The 20157-nt window shown below is 39.9% G+C and overlaps 1 protein-coding gene across 1 annotated transcript in view; it reads left to right on the top strand.

The window, feature by feature from the left end:
- Nucleotides 1–5500: 5500 nt before the first annotated feature.
- The window catches only part of CWC22 (CWC22 spliceosome associated protein homolog), a 72787-nt gene continuing 58130 nt past the window's right edge, over nucleotides 5501–20157 (top strand). The window contains exon 1 of the mRNA XM_054044169.1: nucleotides 5501–5519. The gene's annotated coding sequence lies outside the window, so the exon portion shown is untranslated. The remainder of the gene's footprint in view (nucleotides 5520–20157) is intronic.

A 20157-nucleotide genomic window follows, 5' to 3' on the forward strand; every position in this document is an offset into this window, starting at 1 on the left:
GTTTGTTACCCTACATTAATAATTTGTTTGACAAAAGGCTGTGTGGACCCCTGTGAACTGAAAATCCAGAGATTTTGGTACATCTCTAAATATCATACATCTTGGTACCAGGATGAAATCATTGAGGCCTAGTGCAACTAATGTTCTTTGACTGACACCTATAATGGTTAGTCTGATTCAGAAACTATGCCTATCTCACAAGAAAGCTTATCTTTATATATCTATTAATGATCCTGGGTTGATTAAACTTATCTAGCAAAATTATGTTTAAAGAGCGATATGTCTAGAGCACAATCCTTAAGCATCTTTTTAATCCCTAAGTTTATGGCATTAGTTATTGTAGGGTTTAATGGGTCAAGTGAAATAATAAAAGATGTCTAATATCCTCTCTAGCACAGTTTCTAAAACTAAGTTATTTAAACATGAATGGTTTCACAAAGACTTGTAAGAAGCCTCACAGACTAAGCAAAATAAAATGTTTTAGATGAAATCCAAGTGATATATGCTTGATCAAATTGCATCTCTTTTAGGGCCTTTTACAAATTCCATGGACCATCAATAATAATTAATCTTTGCTTGAAAGTCTTGTCACTCATGTTAGAACTAATAAGCTTAAATTTTTTTTGTGATAATCAAAAGGGAGAATGCTCACTGCTAATACCCAACGCTATCTAAAACGGCATTAGTAGTAATCTAAAATGGAACACACGTGGAATGCATAATCCTTGAAATTCAAACACAGGGCTAGATTTAGTGGTGATGTGTAAAGTGGAGTTAAACTGCACCTCTGTAAATGGATCTAGAAAAGTTTAATCTTGCATAAAACACACTCTGGAGCTGGAATGTGTAAATTAACGTAATGAGGGCAATGTTTTAATTCACATACTCTTGCATGCTTCTGAAATTTGATTCTCCTCTACATCCTCTCTTTTTGTCTTCTCGCTTTAAGTATTTGTTACAGTCTAAATTGGCAAAGCTTGAAATGTGCAATTCACTCCACTTTACGAATCACCTCCAAATTTGACAATAGTATTCTAAGGATCTGATTGTAGAAAAACAGATGAAAGATTTAAGTCATATTTTTTTTCAGTAGACTGTTCCAATTGATTATTTCTGAGCCTCCAAAAATAGCTAGAGAAAATCTTTAGGGGATTTATCCACTTCATCGCTGACCCAAGATGAAAGTCTCCTATGAAAAGGACTACACGATGCAGAGACTTTAAGATACTTCAATAACAATTATTTTTAATTTTCTGATAAACTATAAAACAAAGTTTTAGCAATAAATTATTCCCAGTCCACTGAATTAATTATAGGAAGCCAATCTTGTTGCCCACAAAAATAATTACTAACTCTTTCACCTGTGTTCTTTCATAATTCTTTGTCAAATTAAAAATAAACACATATTGCGAAGGCCAAAGGGTCCTGTCCTGAGAATACACATGAGGGCATTATCTGTAGGCATGTCTCCCCTTTCCAAAGGGATATCTTTCTCTCTTTACTTGTAGATCACTATACACGTCTCTTGTTCCAAGGCCTTGCTGTGTCTGCCTTGATCCCAGATTTGCCTTTCCCCTTCATTGTGAGCTCTGTTGCTTCCCCTGACCCACCACCTTCTTTTCCCTTCCCTTCGTGTTTTACAGGAGGTCAGACTAGATGATCACAATTATCTCTTCTGGCTTAGGAATCCATGAATCTATTAATATTTTCTACAACTGCCACACTGAACATGTAACCTGATCCTGTAATGGGATGAGTTCCTCCATAAAATAAACACATTCTACCAACAAGAAAATAATACTGACCTCACTGTTGGATTAATGTAGTCCAGTTATTTGAAACTCTCCTGGAATTCAACAAGTAAGCTTTAAAAAGTGTAAAAATTAAGATGCATAAGGAAAAGATGGCACTAACCAACAAACGTCTTGGAATACTGGCTGGCTGTTGTAGAGGAATCTAACATTTTAGTAAAGCTAGGTTAAATTTTAGAACTTAGTACTGGTTTTCTTGATTTAATTTCCTGACTTTCTCTTAATTGCACAGCTGCTTTATGAATGGTAATATGCAATGTGAAGTACTATAGGCACAGGCGTCGAGGCTGGGGTGCTCAATCTCCAGCTCTGCCCCAGACAACGCCCCCACTTCACTCCCCCCCCAAGACCATGCCTCCGCCTCTTCCCACTATTGCCCTGCCCCATTCCGCTGCCTCCCCCAAGTGTGCCGCATCCTCGCTCCTCCCCAGAGCCTCCTGCACACCTCCTGCACATCGTGGCACGCGGGAGGCACAGGGGAGGCACTGATTGGTGGGGCCGCTGGCGGGGAGGAGATGCTGGGGGAACGGGAGAACTGATAGGGGGGTTGCTTGTGGGTGCTCAGCACCCTCCATTTTTTTCCCCCGGCGTGCACCAGCCCCAGAGCACCCACGGAGTCAGTGCCTATGACTATAGGGGCTTTTAAAGAAACCTTGCCTTTTATTGCTGAACTTCCAGTTTTGCTGTGTTTTAAACCCTAAGGGATTAGTGCTTACAAAAAAAAAATAACCTACCCAGAAATTGAAAGTTGTATAACCTCTGATCAAAAACATAATCAAGGCCTTGAATCTCAAATAGAGCATTAAGGGAAAGGTGCTTGAATTTTAGCTATAATCAAACTACAGAATTAAATTATACAGACTGAGAAGAGAGGAGACTGACCAATTCCTATATATTCCCTTCCAATAACTGCAGTGTTTCTGAGCTCCACAGTAGGCCAGGTAGTCTGCTCCCTATGTCTTATCTGGCAAGATTGTAGCCCCACAAGATATAACTTGCTTCAGTTTCTTGATGTTAGAGATAATTACCAAAGAGTTTGCCAGCATTCTTAGTATCATTGAACATAGTGTAAATCATGTAATGATAAGTCCCTCCCACCAAAGTTGGTGACATACACTACATTAAAGCATCTAGGTCCGAACCTGGCAACTGATTTTGTGTGAGCAGTTGCCTGCACCTGTACAAAGCCCCTCTGAAGTCAATGGGTCTCCCTGAAGGTTCAGGGATCTACTCACACAAGTCTCGGTCCAGGATCTAGGCCTTCCTTTTTTTTTTTTTTTTTTTTAAATGGACCATGTTAGCTCTTGTCCGTATGGATGGAAGTTAAGTTATGTGATTGTTACAGAGCTAGTCTTTACAAATATTTAAACTGCCATCCACGTAATCATTTGGCCTAGCAATGTATTTCTATTCTTTTATCATAAATTAATCCTTCTAGTCCTTAAGAATTTCAGTTGCTCTTCTCTGAATTCCCTCCAGTTTAATACCATTGATCTGTTATTGACGGGAGCATTATTAAACAATATTAAAAATTCCAATGACACTGGTTTATAAATCTTTGTGCTGTCTCATTCAGTAAAAGATTTGAGTGACTGCACCATATTGAGAGAATGGTCATTAATATATCGTAAAAGATCAGGGGTAGCTAATTTTGGCTACTAGTGTGAGTAACCACTGTGATAGAGGTATATATTTCCAATTTTTAGAACAGCAAAGATTGCCAGGTCTAGCCCTGTTTACAGAAGCATGTACCAATCCCACTGGACTCTATGGAACAGTTGTTACTTAATTTAGAACAAAATTTCAGGGGCATTTTCTTGGCCTTGGAGAATATTTTTTGCAACTGAGAGACCAGATGGAACTTCATTTTGTGTGTGTGTACATACATATATATGAATAAAGTAAAGTGTTGCAACTTTAATGGCCATTGTTAAAAGTTAATTTTTAACTTAAAAATTAAGAGATGATAAAATAAGATTTTACAAAGGGGCTTTTTAGAGGTGCATTAAAAAGTTCAACAAGAAAAAACGTCATTACGTGGAAATAAAAAAAACAAATAAGCTAAAACTCCCAAACAACTGTATACTTAAATTCACCTCCAGAGTTCATACAGATTAATTCTGGTATATAGCATTTTCCTCCAGTCTTCATTTTCCTTGGCTTTGGGGTGAAAATCTTGGATTGTATCATAAGTATGTAGTCTGGTGCCTTTGTGAAAAAGAATTACTGTTACTCTAGAATTACATAGAGCAAGTAAAATTAGGAAAATAATACTGTCACTCTATATATCACTGATAGGGCTTCACCTGGAATACTCTGTGTGGCTCCAGTCCCTGAAGCTTAGAGATACAATGGAGAACCAAAATGGAACCAGGATTGGAGGATGAGAAACATAAAAAGAGAATGAAGACGCTAGATTTATGTTGCCTGGAAAAAGAAGGCACAGGGAGTACATGTTCAGTCTAGAGATAACTTCAAGTGAACAATGTAAATGAAGGAAGGGAATTATTCACAGTCCAAGAAGATGGCAGGACAAGATCAATGCCCTGAAGTTTAAAAAAAGAAATGGGGGGTGGGGGAGAAAATCTCAGGCTATGTAATAAGAAACTGTTCTCAACAGCAACTGTGCAGACTTAGACTACTCTGAGAAGCAGCTGACATAGTGTCACTGCAGATATCAGAAAACAGATCAAATTGGTATTTTACACTAAGTAATTTCTGGCACCCAAAGATATGCTAATACTTCACAGAAGTCAAAGATAGACATGACCCTATCACAAAGAGTTTACAATTTATCTATGAGATGTGACGCAAGTGGGGTAGATGAATAGCAAGGGGATAGGCAAGGAAGAATAAGAGTTACAACATGAGGCATCCACATGAAAAAGGTAGTGATTAGTTTTGCAACATGAAGGACATTTCCCCCACTAGATGTTGGGACACTGGAAACCCAGTGCCAGCTCTTGCCAAGGCTTTAGGCCTCAGATGAGAACTGACAAATTCATTGCAGGAAATCACTTTGTTTCACCAGTTTGTTAGTATAGTTAAGATGGGTGTTGGAGTTACATGTTTAGACTTTACTAAATGTTTATAAGTTGCTACATGTATTAATCCTACTTATAATGTCTGTATCCCATGCTACAAGGTAATAATTGTTTGCTATATATCTGGAAAATATAATATTTGTTCTGAACTGTATAACTAGCCAAACAAGAAAAATCTTTACCTAGTGCAAAATCCCTATGAAAGGTATTACCTCTTGCTCATCAGGAAGGACTATCAAAACTAAATGGGCCAATGTGGAACATCACATTACAAAGACTTTGCTAATTGTCCCTGCACACCCAGGAAGACGTTACATGTAAAAGGGCTCGTTCCATTAGCTCGAATTCTGGAAGAAGGAAACAAAGATAGCTGACCAAAAATAAAATCCAGCTCCAGGGCTGGAGCTATGAAATTGAACAAGAGGTCCTCTGAGTCAACCTGGGTTAGCCCTAAAAGACATTCAGTGCTGACAGATTACTACAACTCTGTCACCTTTTGGAACCATAAACTGTAACTCATTTGTGTATATATGTTTGTCTGCTTTAACCTATGAATAACTCTCTCATTTCTTTTTCCTAGTTAATAAATCTTTAGTTAGATTACTAAAGGATTGGCTACAAGCACTGTGTTTGGCGTGAGATCTGAGGCACAAATTGACCTGGGGTAAGTGACTGCTCTCTTGGAAATGAAAGCAACCCAAATCTTTTGTGCTCTTTGGTGTATGGCAACCAATATCAGTAAATCCAGCTTGCCTGGATGGCAAGGTAGACTGGAACGCCCAAGGGAACTGTCTGTGACTCCATGGTAAGACTTACCGTGCTTCAGGAGTTCATATTTGTTATTGGATGGTGAAATCGAATTATAGAACATACAACCAGCTTGGGGTCTTGGCCCCACTTCTTGAACAGTTTGCCCTGAAGTTGGCACTCATGGTCATAAACCACTTCAGACAGTGTGACAGATGTGTGAGGGGTTCGGTCACAGAGACCCCCTTGGAACTGTCACCTGACGTGCTGGAATTACCTCTGAGCCCGTTTTCCCTGGCAGCTTGGGACTCCAGAACCCTGTCTTATTGAGCCAGACATGCTAGTCTGCTGCAACACAGACCCAGGTCTGGTCCACACCCTCAAAGCTGAAGGTTTTACCCAAAAACTGCTGAGCAGGTTATCTATCTCCAGCACCCAGACATCCAACTCCCAATGGGATCCAAACCCCAAATTAATCTGTTTTACGCTGTATAAAGCTTATATATGGTAAACTCCTAAATTGTCCGCCCTCTATAACATTGATAGAGAGAGATGCACAGCTATTTTCTCCCCCCAGGTATTAATCACTTACTCTGGGTTTACTAATAAACAAAAGTGATTTTATTAAGTATAAAAAGTAGGATTTAAGTGGTTTCAAATAATAACAGGCAGAACAAAGTAAGTCACCATGCAAAATAAAACAAAACACACAAGTCTAAGCCTAATACATTAAGAACCTAAATACAGGTAAATCTCACCCTCAGATGTTCCAATAAGCTTCTTTCACAGACTAGATGCCTTTCTAGTCTAGGCCCAATCCTTTCCCCTGCTACAGTCCTTGTTCGTTCCAGCTCAGGTGGTAACTAGGGGATTTCTCATTACTGACAGCCTCTTTTGTTCTGTTCCACCCCCTTTTATATCTTTGGCACAAGGCGGGAATCTTTTGTTTCTCTCTGGGTCCCCACCCTTCCTTCTAAATGGAAAAACACCAGGTTTAAGATGGATTCCAGTATCATATGACCTGGTCACATGTCCTGTGAGACCCCAGCCTTCATTCTTCCAGGGCTGGCCTGCACATCCCCAGGAAGGTTTGCAAGTAAATAGAGCCATTCACAACCAATTGCCCTAATAAATGGGAGCCATCAAGATTCCAAGCCACCATTAATAGCCTACACTTTGCATAATTACAACAGGACTTCAGGGTAATACTTCATATTTCTAGCTTCAAATACAAGAATGATATATTCATACAAATAGGTTTAACACACTCAGTAGATTATAAGCTTTGCAATGATACCTTACAAGAGACCTTTTGCATAAAGCATATTCCAGTTGCATTATAGTAACACTCATAAGCATATTTCTATAAACATATGGAATGCAACATCACAAGATGTATTGTCCTTTTAAACCTGAGATGGATGTTTTGCCACTGACACTGCTAACTGAAACAGACAAATAGGGATCCGACTGGAGGAAAAAAGTAAGTGGCATTCTTCACAATTCCACCCACAAGTCACTAAAATGAGCTGCTGCACCCATAGATTGTGCAAATTTTCAAAATACGATCATATGGGCTCATTGAGCTCCTTGGACCCCCTTTGTGGAGCTTCAGTGTGCCATGGAGCTTTGATAGGCTCCTTTGGCTTCGTTCCTTCCGCAAAAAGTAAGTGGTGGTATCTTCCAAATGCCACCTATTTATAGTACCAAACTGAGGTACCAATCATAGTAAATTCTGCAGATCTGAGATCCTCCTGCTCCTTTCTTACATGGGGAATGAAATAGTAAACAATGTTGACATTTAACTAATCATCCCTGGGCATCTGAGTTAACACCTTACTTAGAGAATCTGAACAATAGGTTATTCATTTATCATAGCAATATCTCTGCATCAGTTACACTGTGTTCATACTTTTGAGATTTTCGTCACTACAAAAACAACTAGAGACTTTTTTACAAAATGAAAGCTGAAATTCTACACAATAAAATAGCTTCAGGGATGTGCCATGGATTGTAGCATATGGTCACATACCAGCTGTTTGAGTCCTGCCTACAATTCTTATTTCTACTATGTCTATGTCTATCAATGAACATTAATGGGAGTTAGTATGTGTATACATTCTCCTTCCTAACTATGCACAATCAGGAAATAGAGTCCTAAGTCTGTCATTATGTAATTGATTAATGAAGCAATACAGGTCTGTCACATCTTAGGTGCATTTAACATGCGCGATTTCAGCTTTACACGGTCAGCAAAAACAAAAACAAAAAACAAAAAAAGAGAAAAATAACAATTTAAATACTGTTTCTGTAGTGCGGACGATTCCGCCCGCCATTACCCTCAATGTAATTTTGACTATACACGATTTTCGCTTTAGGCGCTGACTGCTGAATGTAACCCCAGCGTAAAATGAGACAGACCTGTATTAACTGTATGCGTCATGTGTATTAAGCTTTTTGCTACCAGGGTAATACGCTGATTTAATGTTGCCATAGTTGCTTTTTTAGTAGTATTGTTTATTTCTAATGTGTTTCTGAGAGGGAAGCCCCTGTTATTCAGTTGTAGTAGCAGTTAATGGAGCTATGCCAATTTACAGCTGAGGAGCCAGTCTAGTTAGTTTGATACAGATGATTCTTTACTTTGTATCATTTCAAGCATAAAGACAAAAACTGTCATGGGAAAACAATATGGCCTGTAAGACTGTTTTTCTTATGGCTCACTAATGGGAGTACATGTAATTGTGTGTTGCACTGAATTGTTAAATTTGAATTTGTGCTAGCCACATTATCCTTTCTCTCCTTCTGAAAGTCTCCAAGATTATAATGGGAGATTCTCTAGATTTGGTTTAATTACTATTAGTCTCGGTTGAATTGTTGTTGATCTCAATGTTCTCAGTGCATAGAACATTGTTCTAAATTTGCCTGATCTGAAAATATGATCTCTAATTTTGATTACCCTTGAATTGGATCTTTTTGTATTTTAGGTCTGAGTCTATTATTGTGGTGAAAACAGACCGTGTGTGTGTAACATATGCTGACGTTGAAGCACCACATTTGCAGTTCATGATATTTAGTGTCCTTAATCCTTGTGCATGTCTCAAGCTGTCAGTTGTCAACTGAGAGTACAGCATACCGGCTTGTGATTACTTTAAAATGTTGTTCCTATGGATGAGTCAATCTCTCAGATAACTCACAAATACACACAATCCCATAAGAATATGAAATCATCCTAAAACACCATCTAGCCACAACAAACATGCAATTTCTTAAAATGCACATTTGTATTTATTTTTTAAAACATGCAAGTAACTGTTGCTTTATTCATTTTAGTGGAGTTGTGGGTCATGTTTTAGTATTCCAGAGGCCACCTTTCACAATAATTGATGGACCTGTCAAAAAAAGCCATGTTGTAATTAAATTCTGTTTCAAGCAGACACCTTTCTGATTGCACGTGGGCAATCACCAGTAATAATGTAGAGACCTTGGAGAAGCTGTAGCATAAGTTTTTTAACAGAATAAAATTAGGACACTAGCTAATGTTGTATGGCAATATTCATCCTATGACCTAGATTTGAATTACAGCTAGATATGTGTTCTTGTCTCACTATATTCAGTCAGTGTGTGTTTTGATGATGCTTCTATCTTGTGTTTCATTGGTTGAAAGTGCTGTCACTCCATTGTCTGCTCTGTGCTCAACTTTGCACATGTGAGTAGATCCATGGAAGTCAAAGGTGAGTAAAGTAAAATGAGTGTGAATCTATGTACAATGAGAGATCAAACCACTAACAAATTTCAGATATTCATCCTCAAGATCAACTATAAGAACTTGCATTAGATTGAGTTGGTGTCATGGCTTTTTTTTTTTTTCATATAAAGTGCATCAGTACCGCTAAAGAAATAGTTTCTAGTAATGTGCAGGAGGTTTTTTTGTTTTGTTTTTTCTCTAGATCTACTTGAGTTCAGGGGAAATAACCTGATGAGCAAATTTCCTTTTATATTTAGTGCACCGGCTTTGTGAGCTCAGGGAGCATTTCACTTACCTTCCCTGCCTCTCCTTCCCCAACCAACCCCCTAGCCTCCATCAATCAGACAGAAAGTGACTGCTGGAGATGTATTGTAACTTGCCAGAGAATGTTACGTGTCCATGTTATTCAGTTGCTTTCAAAGCAGACATTCATTTTTCAGAGGTATATTCCATGTGAAATATAAATATCTATTTTAGAAGCAATGAAGAATGATTGTTTCCTTTTCTTTTTCTCAAGATTGTTTCCACCAAAAAATGTCCCATCTCTCTGCTCACTATCTTACAGTATATTGAAATAGACAGACTGTATAACACTTCATGGGCAATTCAGCTGCAGGAAGCCCTTTTTCTGAGATGGCATTGCAGCGTTGATGCCATATGCCTCTTTATTTGACACCTGTTCACACAGTGAGTGTCAGGAAAAAGATTACTTGCACAGCAGAGAGTGAAAGCTTAGAGGAGTTCACAGGCATTTGTGGCTGCCAGCAGCCAATGTTGTATTGCAGTGGGTTCATGGAGCATCTAGTAAAACACATAACCACTTGTATTGTCAAAATGTTATAACTAAAAATGGACTGCATGTTGGCAGGATAATCACTCACTTAAGCACTTGCAGTTACAAATCTGACTAAAACTAAGGAAAAGGAATTCTGCAGGTCTAATTTGGTTATGGGCAGAAAAGCATCCATATAAAATGGCATCTTATCCACTAGATCTGCTGCCTGTGTGTTTTTGGAATAAGAGCTCTTTGCTTCAGTGACAAAAATAAAAAATATTATTTACTACTATACAAAGCCATAATAGAATGAGCAAAATTCTATTCTAATGTATGCATCAACAGCAGAATTAACTGTATTTTGAATATTTATTACTGGTCATGATGGGCAAGCTAGAGATAATACTGTGGTGCTGGTGGCAGACCAGGTACCAGTTCATGCCAGGGCCCGTAGCGCTCAACTGAACACTGACAGAGGCAGAGCTGGAAAACAGTCTGGCTCACCTGTCTGTTACTATTGGTAAAATAGGTATTAGATTTTTTAAAATTTGTTCAGTGTTCAAACTTTATGAAATGCTTGTAAGTTGCTATATGCATTAATCTCACATCATATCTACATTATAAGGTAATATTAAGTGTTTGCTCTGTAACAGTGTATGCTCTGAAACTGTAACTCCCACAGTCAGGAGAGAACCATTATCAAATGTGAAATATTAGTTTGCCATAGGAGGTGGCATCTCCTGCCCAACAAAAGAAAGCCCATAGATACCAGACAAACCATTGTGGAACATCAAAGGACAAAAGACTTTAATTGCCCCCACACACACCCATGAAAAGGAGATGTGCATTGATGCTTATCCCATCAGCTTGAACTCTGGGGGAAGGAAATTAAAATCCCTGTCAGGAAGAAACTATATCTCTATGCTGCATGGACTTTGGGAGGTCAAGATTTCTCAGCATAAGCAAGGGATCCCCAGCTGTTTAGCCTGAGTTAGCCCTAGAGGACATATAGAGCTTGCATATTACAGCAGCCTCTATTACCTTTTGGAACCTAAAACTGTAACTCGTGTGTGTGTTTATCTGCTTTAGCCTTGGAAATAGCTTATTTCTTTTCCCTAGTTAATTTATTATAGAATTGGTGACAAGCATTTTCTTTGGTGTGAGATCTGAGGTGCAACTGAGTTGGGGTAAGTGACCAGTCCATTGCGACTGGGAGTAACCTGAATATTATGATTTTTGGTGTAAGTGACCATGTGTCACAAAGGCAACCTTGCCTAGGTGGAAAGATGGATTGGAGTACCTAAGGGGACTGTCTGTGACTCCATGTTGAGTCATTGAGTTGTTGTAGTGCCTCAGGAGTTCACAGTTGATACTTGAATGGTGAAATCTAAGGATAGAACTCTCAACCAATGTTGGGGTGTGTGCCCTGCTTCTTCTTAAGTCTTTCCTGAGGTTGGTACTCACGTTCCTGAGCTACTTCAGACAGCTTGACAAATACTGTTGGACTTGAGTTTGTAGGGCTAGCCCATAAAATAATGATGTTATAGCCTGTAAACTAAGAAAACTTGAGTTTGGGTCATTGAAACACAATAAACATGTTTCCCTCTATAGCCATTTTTACAGTCACTGTTTAAAGTCAATCAGCACCTTTCCTTTTATGGCCACTTCATCAAAGTGTATCTTTTTTCTCAGCCTTAGTTATCTACTTAAGATTGCCATCCCTCTGGGATTGTCCTGGAGTCTCTAGGAATTAAAGATGAATTAAAGATTGTTATGTGATGAAATCTCCAGGAATATGTCCAACCAAAACTGGCAACCCTATATCTATCTATAAACCTGATCTTTCTCGCACCAGTTCCTCCTTTGGAGATCTAAAGCAAGGATTCCTGGACAACTTACCAAACTTGGTTCATTCAAACATACATCTTTCTTTCATCATATGCCAGTTTATATGACCATCAGCAGGTAATATCAATACATATTTTGATATTACAACACCTGCACACCATTCCCTGCTGACATGGAGTCCAATGTGCTCTAGCTCATGAGCTTTAAGTGAGTTTTTGCCCTGTAGTGTGCAATTATCACAACCAGTGCTCCACAAGAGATTCAGCTGTAAGTAATTCAAAGCTTTTTCATACCACCCAGGCTGAACAACCCATATGAGTCATACAGAAGCTTCCAGGTGCAGATAAACGATAATTGGCATAAACCTATTTAAAAGACAAAATGTAAACAAAGAAGAAACACAAGGAAATTGCCCATAATGTCACCCTTCCATTTTTTCAACTCTTCATCGTCTATTGATCCTCTTCTTTCTAACCAAACTAAAGGCAACCAGAAACAAGGAAGAGGAGCTAACCTTGTTGACTCGCCTAGTAGCTGCTGTTACGTAAAAGGAGAGGAAACTGGAGTCACCTGCAGAGGCTGCAACTGATCAGGAGTCTAGGGGAGAAGAGACAAAGGCAACCAGGCACTTAAGTGCAAGGGAACAGTAGAATTAAATGGGCATGATGAGAAGCAAAGAAAGGGATGAGGTAGCAGAGAAGCATATCCAGAGCAGAGAGAGAAGAACAGAAGGATTGGGGGAAAGATGGAATAAAGATCCAAGGTAAAATGTTGGGACTACTTAAGTTTTTTTTTTTCCCCCTTCTTAAAAAAAAATCATCTGAAAGACATTTAACAATGTACACTTTCACTTTTCCATACAAGTAAATATTGTAGTTTCTGCGAGGAGGCTGTATGATCACAAAAAGGAGGCACGTGATCCAGGCATTCACAAAGGAGACTATCTCTGTGAAAATGTGATCAACCCTTTGGAAAAGTTTAAGAATCTCTGATCTAGACCACACTACTTCCCCAGTCTAGTGAAAACCTGAGGATCCTGATGCCACACAATGACTTAAAAAAAAAAAAAAAAAAAAAAAAAAAGGGAATATGGAATATCAGGTATTCTAAAACAATGATGAAGGTGTAAGATGAGAGCATAACAGAGGGGGAGCCAACCCTGGAGCACAGAGAATATTAATTATGGAGGGTGAAGTGTATGTAACTACTCACTGCTTTAAATCTCTTAGGCTTGGTCTACACTAAACCCCCAAATCGAACTAAGGTACGCAACTTCAGCTACGTGAATAACGTAGCTGAAGTTCGAAGTACCTTAGTTCGAACTTACCTCGGTCCACACGCGGCAGGCAGGCTCCCCCGTCGACTCCGCGGTACTCCTCTCGCCGAGCTGGAGTACCGCAGTCGACGGCGAGCACTTCCGGGTTCGACTTATCGCGTCCAGACAAGACGCGATAAGTCGAACCCAGAAGTTCGATTGCCAGCCGCCGAACTAGCAGCTGGGTATAGACGTACCCTTAGTAAGAACACCATTTAAGTCACCCTAGCAATTTCCTCCAATTCCTACACTGCGAACAATTGTGTTATTAGCTAGTTTGAATTCAAAGAAAAGCAAACATGGCCAAAGGGAACATGTGCAAAAGGTGGAACAAATATTTGTGTATTTTTTATTATTCTCCCAGATCTAATAAATAATGTAAAGCAGCCCAAGAGTATCTGTTTAAAGCTTCTTTTTACATAGCGTAATCTGTAACATGAAACTAATTTTAATTATATATTTTCAGTCTAGTTTATAGTTTTGTATATGTGCAAGCGCTCTGTGTGCTCACAATGTAACAGGAATGCTTATATTTTCTTTAGCATATAAGAAAAACAAACAAACTAGTATTCCTCCACTTTGGTGATTATATTTTCAGCTTGAGGCAAGCTTCAGCTTGCTTACTGGACAATCCTGGGTAATGTTAAAAAAATAAAGATGGAAAACTGATGTCGACAGTAAGCAGCCCCAAGTGTTAACCTCTGTGGTTTTGGTTTGTCAGTTACTCTCACTGCTGCAGCTGGCTACCAGTTCTTATGAATGAAAGAAATATGCCTGGTAGAAGTGTTATAGATTCCGATGGAGCATTATGCAAATGTTTATTTTTCTTTTGCTGTTTGCCTGTGAATCAAAATATGGACCTTTTTATGAGCTATGGACAGGGCCGGCTCTGGCTTTTTTGCCGCCCCAGGCTAAAAAACCTCCGGCCGCCGCCCCCCACCCCCAGCGTGGCAGGGGAAAGGGGGGGAGAGCGGCCGGAGCCCCGGGGGGAGGGCAGTGGGCCCTGGAGCCCGGGGGGAGGGCGGCCGGAGCCCTGGGCGGAGGGCAGAGTGCCCCAGCCAGGGCTCCACTCTCCCCGGTGGCCAGAGCGCCTGGGGGGAGGGCGGAGTGCCCGGCCGGGGCTCCGCTCTCCCCGGCGACCAGAGCTGGAGCGCCGTACCGGGCCGCCCCCCTCCAGGTGCCGCCCCAAGCACAAGCTTGGTGGGCTGGTGCCTGGAGCCGGCCCTGGCTATGGACCAGATTAAAATGTAGCCTCCATTTTTGCTTGTGCAGTTTGAAAGTTTGGCCAAAAATGTGCATCAGTAATGTAAATGGGCTTCTTACACTGCAATATGATGTCTGAAGCATGATAATGAATTATCTCTCATCAGTCAACTTTCTGATAAGATCTTTGTTTCTTGAATTATTTAATCAAGAACTCAAAGTTGGAAGAACCTTTTAAATGTCTGATTTAATATACCATTGGCTGCAATTGCACGGTTGCTAATCTGCAGGAAAACTTTATGGAACCTGGCTTGTAATAGAGGCCAGAGTTTAGGCAAAATCCCCTCGCAACTGATGCAACTTAACTACTTCCAGTTATAATTATATAGTTGTCAGCTAATATGTCAATAGAAGTTTTTTTTTCTTAAATTGGACTTGAGCAGGGACCCAAGTCAGTTCTGTGAGCTGCTCTCAGTAGGACAGACTTCCCTCAGCAGCACTGCAATGTGAGGCATGCTGCTATGATGGCTGAAGAATAATTAAATGGTATTTCATTACATCTAAAATCAAAGGTCATTCACTGAAGGTCAAAAGTGAGGGGGGAAATAACTAAAGGTCACCTTCACTGCTGCTATTTACTTCACCCTACACATCTCTTCTTTGAAGGGTGAATATAACAAGGCAAGCAGTTACTGAAGAAATTAGTTCATATACCTTAGTGTGTCCTATCAAACCTACTTTTTCCCAGTTGAATGAACACAGAAAATAGACTTGTTAAAATATATATCATTACTAGACCACAGAGACAGCGCTGTGCATGTAATGCACTAGCATATTACAGCTGCTGCATCTAGTCTTATTGAGGACAACTAACACATTTAGCTAGGTTTTTTAATCAATACATTTTTAGTGTGCCTTTTATTAAGAGACAACCTGATTCTGTCCTCAGTTACACCAGTGTAAATCAAGAGTAATTCCATTAAAGTCAATGGATTCACTGTGGGGGTAAAACAAGTGTAAGCAAGGTCAGAATCAAGCCCAGATGTATAACAAGAGGATTAGCTGGCTCAGAGAATTGATAATGAGGCAGAATCTTTCAGTTGTAGGCCACTATTTCAAATCTAGGCCATGTTAGCTGTCACTAATAGTTGTTACCATCTGATCACTGTTCGGTTCCCTAGAGAAATAAGTTAGAAGTCCATTAAGGACAGGCAAAGTCATTTTGTCTAATTTCAGGCATGCTTGAAACATTGTGGCTTAAATATCAGTCAAGAAAATAAGAGCCCAATTCTGTCTTACGTTATGCTTTGGCAGCATAAAGGTTGTAGAGATAGCTGAACTGGTCCCTGGAGAATACCTGTGGGGCAAAGAGGTTCCCATGGTGATATACTATCAGAAAGGATCTATGCCAGCCCCTCTGTCAGCCCCTGGTGTAGTGGGCATACTGACCATGCCCTTTCCCCCGCGTACTGCTGCACTCCTGATATTTTCAGCTGGCAGTGCCACACAGCGGCATAGTCTCCACGACTGGCCCCTAGAGTAGCGCAAGCCTGCAGGTAACTTAACACCACTGTTGTTCCCCCCAGCACACACTGCACCTCTATTCATAAGCCACACAGAGAATCAGGCCCTATGTGTTTTGCTTAGAAGAGACTGTGTGGGAAAAAAAGGAGTGGGGAAAAAGTAAAAAACACACACTGAAAAAAGAACAGCATTTGTGAGAGAAATACTAATGGGAAAAGGTGACCACATATAGGTCACCCACTTGTGCTGGCCTGCCATATTTTATTATGTGAATAGCTGTTCAGCTGTTTCCCAGATAAATGGGATTTGTGCTTTCATACTCCCAAGTGCTTTGCAAGTGGGAAAGCAACACCTGTAAAAGTGAGCAGGGTATTTAGATTGTAAATTCCTGAACCCTAGGAGTGGATTAGGTTTTAGATGGGCGGTTGAGCTAAATATTTTTTTTATTTTAAAAGGGAACCCACAGACACATTGAATGTGTTTCTTGTTACTGCTAGAGACCCCAGTGGAGGGTTTATGTATATGGGATATGGCAGAGGCTACATTATAATATAAATGCTAAAAATAAGTGAAGACAGAAAAATGACGACAAAAATTGTGGCACGAACAAGATATGTGTGGACCATTCCCTTCAAACCACCTTGTTTTATGCTGCATCTCTTCCCCACATTCTTGTTATGTATTTTGTCTTTTAAGGCCCCAATCCTGAAAGTCATACTGTACATGCAGATTCTTGCTCCTGCACAGAGCACAACTAAAGACAATGGGGCTCCACACAGGAGCATGAACCCACCTGTACAGAATGAATTGCCAGATTCTGGGCCTTAGTCTGTAGAATCTTTGAGGCAGGATGGAACCATGTCTGTCTCATTCTATGTGTCTAGTACCACACTTTGGGACATTGTATTAAAATAGTATGATTAATCTATCTGTAATGGTCAAACCAAAAACCTGAATCCAAACACTCCTCAAACTTTGGGTCGGAGGGAGGTTCAAAATTCAGATATGAATTTTGTAGCTTGGCACTATTTGTGGGTGAGTGTGATTAAAATGCTGCCCCAAATTTGAACCAGCAAACACCAATATTATAAAGACACAGATTTTGAACCTCCTAATAGATTTTGTGAGTGTGCATAAAAAAATGCGGGAGGGGGAGTTACTTACAGTTCATTGTGTTTCAAAACATCTGGTTATATGATATATCATTGTCATGTCACTGCAGTTGATGTGACATGACACAGCACCAGGTGGTAGAATCAAACCCAGCTTAATGTAACATGATATAATTATGTTAACATTTGTAAACCATATAATCCAGCATCTCCATTACCCTTGAAAAATGTGATAATCCAATAACAGAGCAAAATTTTCATGGAAAAAGTAAGCAGTAAGACCCCAATCAATCCCATAATTACTAAAGCCCCAACCTGGCAAACACATATGCACATGCTTAACTTCAATCAGGTAAATAGTCCCATTGGACATAAGTTCCATTATAGCACTGATCTTGCAAAGCAATCAATATAGACAAAATGTGGCTCACTTTATCTGGGGACCAACTGTTTGTAGGATCTGGGTTTAAGTGCATTCTGTTTTCTAAGAGACATATCTAAGTAGTCCAGTCATAGAAGAACTCTGACAATCTACAACTCTATATTTCCAAATGTACAAACATAAACAAAATTTAAAGTGTAAATTTAATTCTATTTATATCTTTGGATTTTTTTTAAAATGTGCCCCCACACTGCTCTGGGTACATATATATCGACAACAGATCTCACAAATAAAGCAGTTACAAATTACAAGCTCTCCTCCTCATTATTAAGATTAACAAATATGCCTGTCTTGCTTAGCACTAACCTAGCCTCTATTTCACCAACGTCCTCAGAAAACAGAGGCCTCACAGGATGCCCGGAATGGACCTCCATCAATGGACAGTTTTCCAGTGACTTCTATGGTTATGCATAAGGCTATGTTTTAATCACGGGTATTTTTAGTAGAAGTCATGGACAAGTCACTGACGATAAACAAAAATTCACAACCCTGTGACCTGTCCATGACTTGTACTCTAAATACCCCTGACCAGAGGTGAAAGTGGGCCCGTATGGAGTACTGGTAAGAAGTGGCCACCGCTACTGGCCCACACACAGCCCACGTTAAAGCGGCAGCAGCCAGAGCCCCAGGCCCTTTAAATCACAGCTGGAGCCCCAGGCAGCACAGGCTGGGTAGCCGTGGAAGGGCTGGCTGGGTGAGGCTGAACCCCCGCCCTGCCCCTTCTGCCCGAGGCAGAGCTCCCGTACTGGTAACTAGGTGCTCTGGGGGCCTCGGGGGGGGGGGAGGGAGGGAGCTCCAGGGCACCGCCGCTGCTCCAAGAAGGGGGCAGCCCAGGGCATGGTGGCTGCTCTGGGGCAGCTCCCAGGACTGCTGCTGTTCTGGCATCCCCCAAGTCAAGCTGTCTGGGGCCACCTGAGCAGCAGCAGGTGCGACAGGCCCTGGGGCTGCCCCAGTTGGGCAGCCCTAGGATCAGCTGCACCACTGTTGCAGAAGTCACGGAATCTGTGACCTCCCTGACAGACTAGCAGCCTTAGTTATGCTTCAAGACTCAAAGACTGTAGCCCAAGACTCAAAACTGTAGATCTACTGAATCAATGAAGGAAGTAAATTAATGTACTGAAATTATCATGAGAGATTGTTAAATATTCCAGTAACCAAGAATGATTAGTTTATCACAAAATATTCAAACATTTCAAAAGCTTTTAAGAATAATTTATTTATAGAAAGTAACAAGACCCATTAGAAACAGTCTGTTGATTATGAGAAATAAAATGTAACATAAAACCATAAATATTAGAGAATTACTTTCATACTGCACCATTCTTCATGTTCAAAGGGACTTCAGTAGGAATTTTCTCTTCCTAAAGAGCACTCACTGGGGCCCTTAATTTTTTATAATCCCTATTTTAAAAAGCATTTTCATTTCAACATCCTCAGTTGTTTTTCACTTCAAAAATATGTTGAGCTACTTATGAAACTCCCTCCTTTTACTTTCCTCCCTTGACCACTTTGATTGCACTGTGGGTTTAGTACCTCTATCTTGTATTTTCTAACTTGCTTTTCTGCACCATTTCAATAATCTTTTACTATGTCATTTCAGAAACTTGCATCATTACATTTGATTTTTATAGTCCACAACTCTGCACCTCTACTTTCTCACCAAGTTGAACATTCGTTGTCCTAGTTCTATAATTACTTTTATCATTTTGCTTTTTTTAGCATCAGCATTTTTATTTCTGTCCATTTCAAAAGAAATTGCATATTTCCTGTCATAGTTCAGGAGGTAGTTACCACACTTTGGTCATGTAGCATTTTTTTCCTACCATAATTTTTTTCACTGGTTGTGTTGCAAAAATCTGTAATACATTTTACTGTCAAGTTGTTTTTCTCAATGTACTTGTTTTGTTGCACCACTGTCCTTCAGCTTTGAAATGCCCTTCCTTTACAAAATCAATAGTTTTAATATTTTCATTGTTCCACTTTAAAATGAGATGTAAACATTTTAAGACCTTTCAAAGCATGTTTAAAATTTGTTTACAAATATACATGAGACCACCTAGATTTTTGGCATGGATAGAAGATAAGTGTACTCAAGATTTCTTTATTCTCCATATAAAAAGAGCAAAGCATGTAGTATCAGTTTAAATTATCCTTATTTAGTTCAAGTTAAAAGGCAAATACGTAATATCTATGGAAGAGTGTCTCACTATGACCAGCTGTGATAGAGTAAAAGAGCCAGGAAAGGGCAAAGAACTACTGCCTGTCATATGACCCAGCAAGGGGTGTGCAGGCTTAGAGCCTCTGGGGACTACAGCCCATGTTGGGCAAAGAAATTGGTTTGTTCATGAATTTTTATGTTTGATCAATAAATTATGCCTTAAGGCAAAGCCTGAAATGGACTTAGGTGTGGAACTGGTTCTTTCCTGAGCTGGTGAGGCAGACAGCTGCTCTAATATATATCCGACTGCAGTGCCCCAGGGGGCCAAAAACACAAAGTATCATTGATTTGAGTCTCGCTGCATCTGCAGAGCTGCCACGGAGTGGACTAATTGGAAGAGAATACAGCTTTAGCTGTATTACTTCCTGCCAGA

This window comes from Malaclemys terrapin, chromosome 11, assembly GCF_027887155.1.
Source record: "Malaclemys terrapin pileata isolate rMalTer1 chromosome 11, rMalTer1.hap1, whole genome shotgun sequence".
Lineage (NCBI taxonomy): Eukaryota > Metazoa > Chordata > Testudines > Emydidae > Malaclemys > Malaclemys terrapin.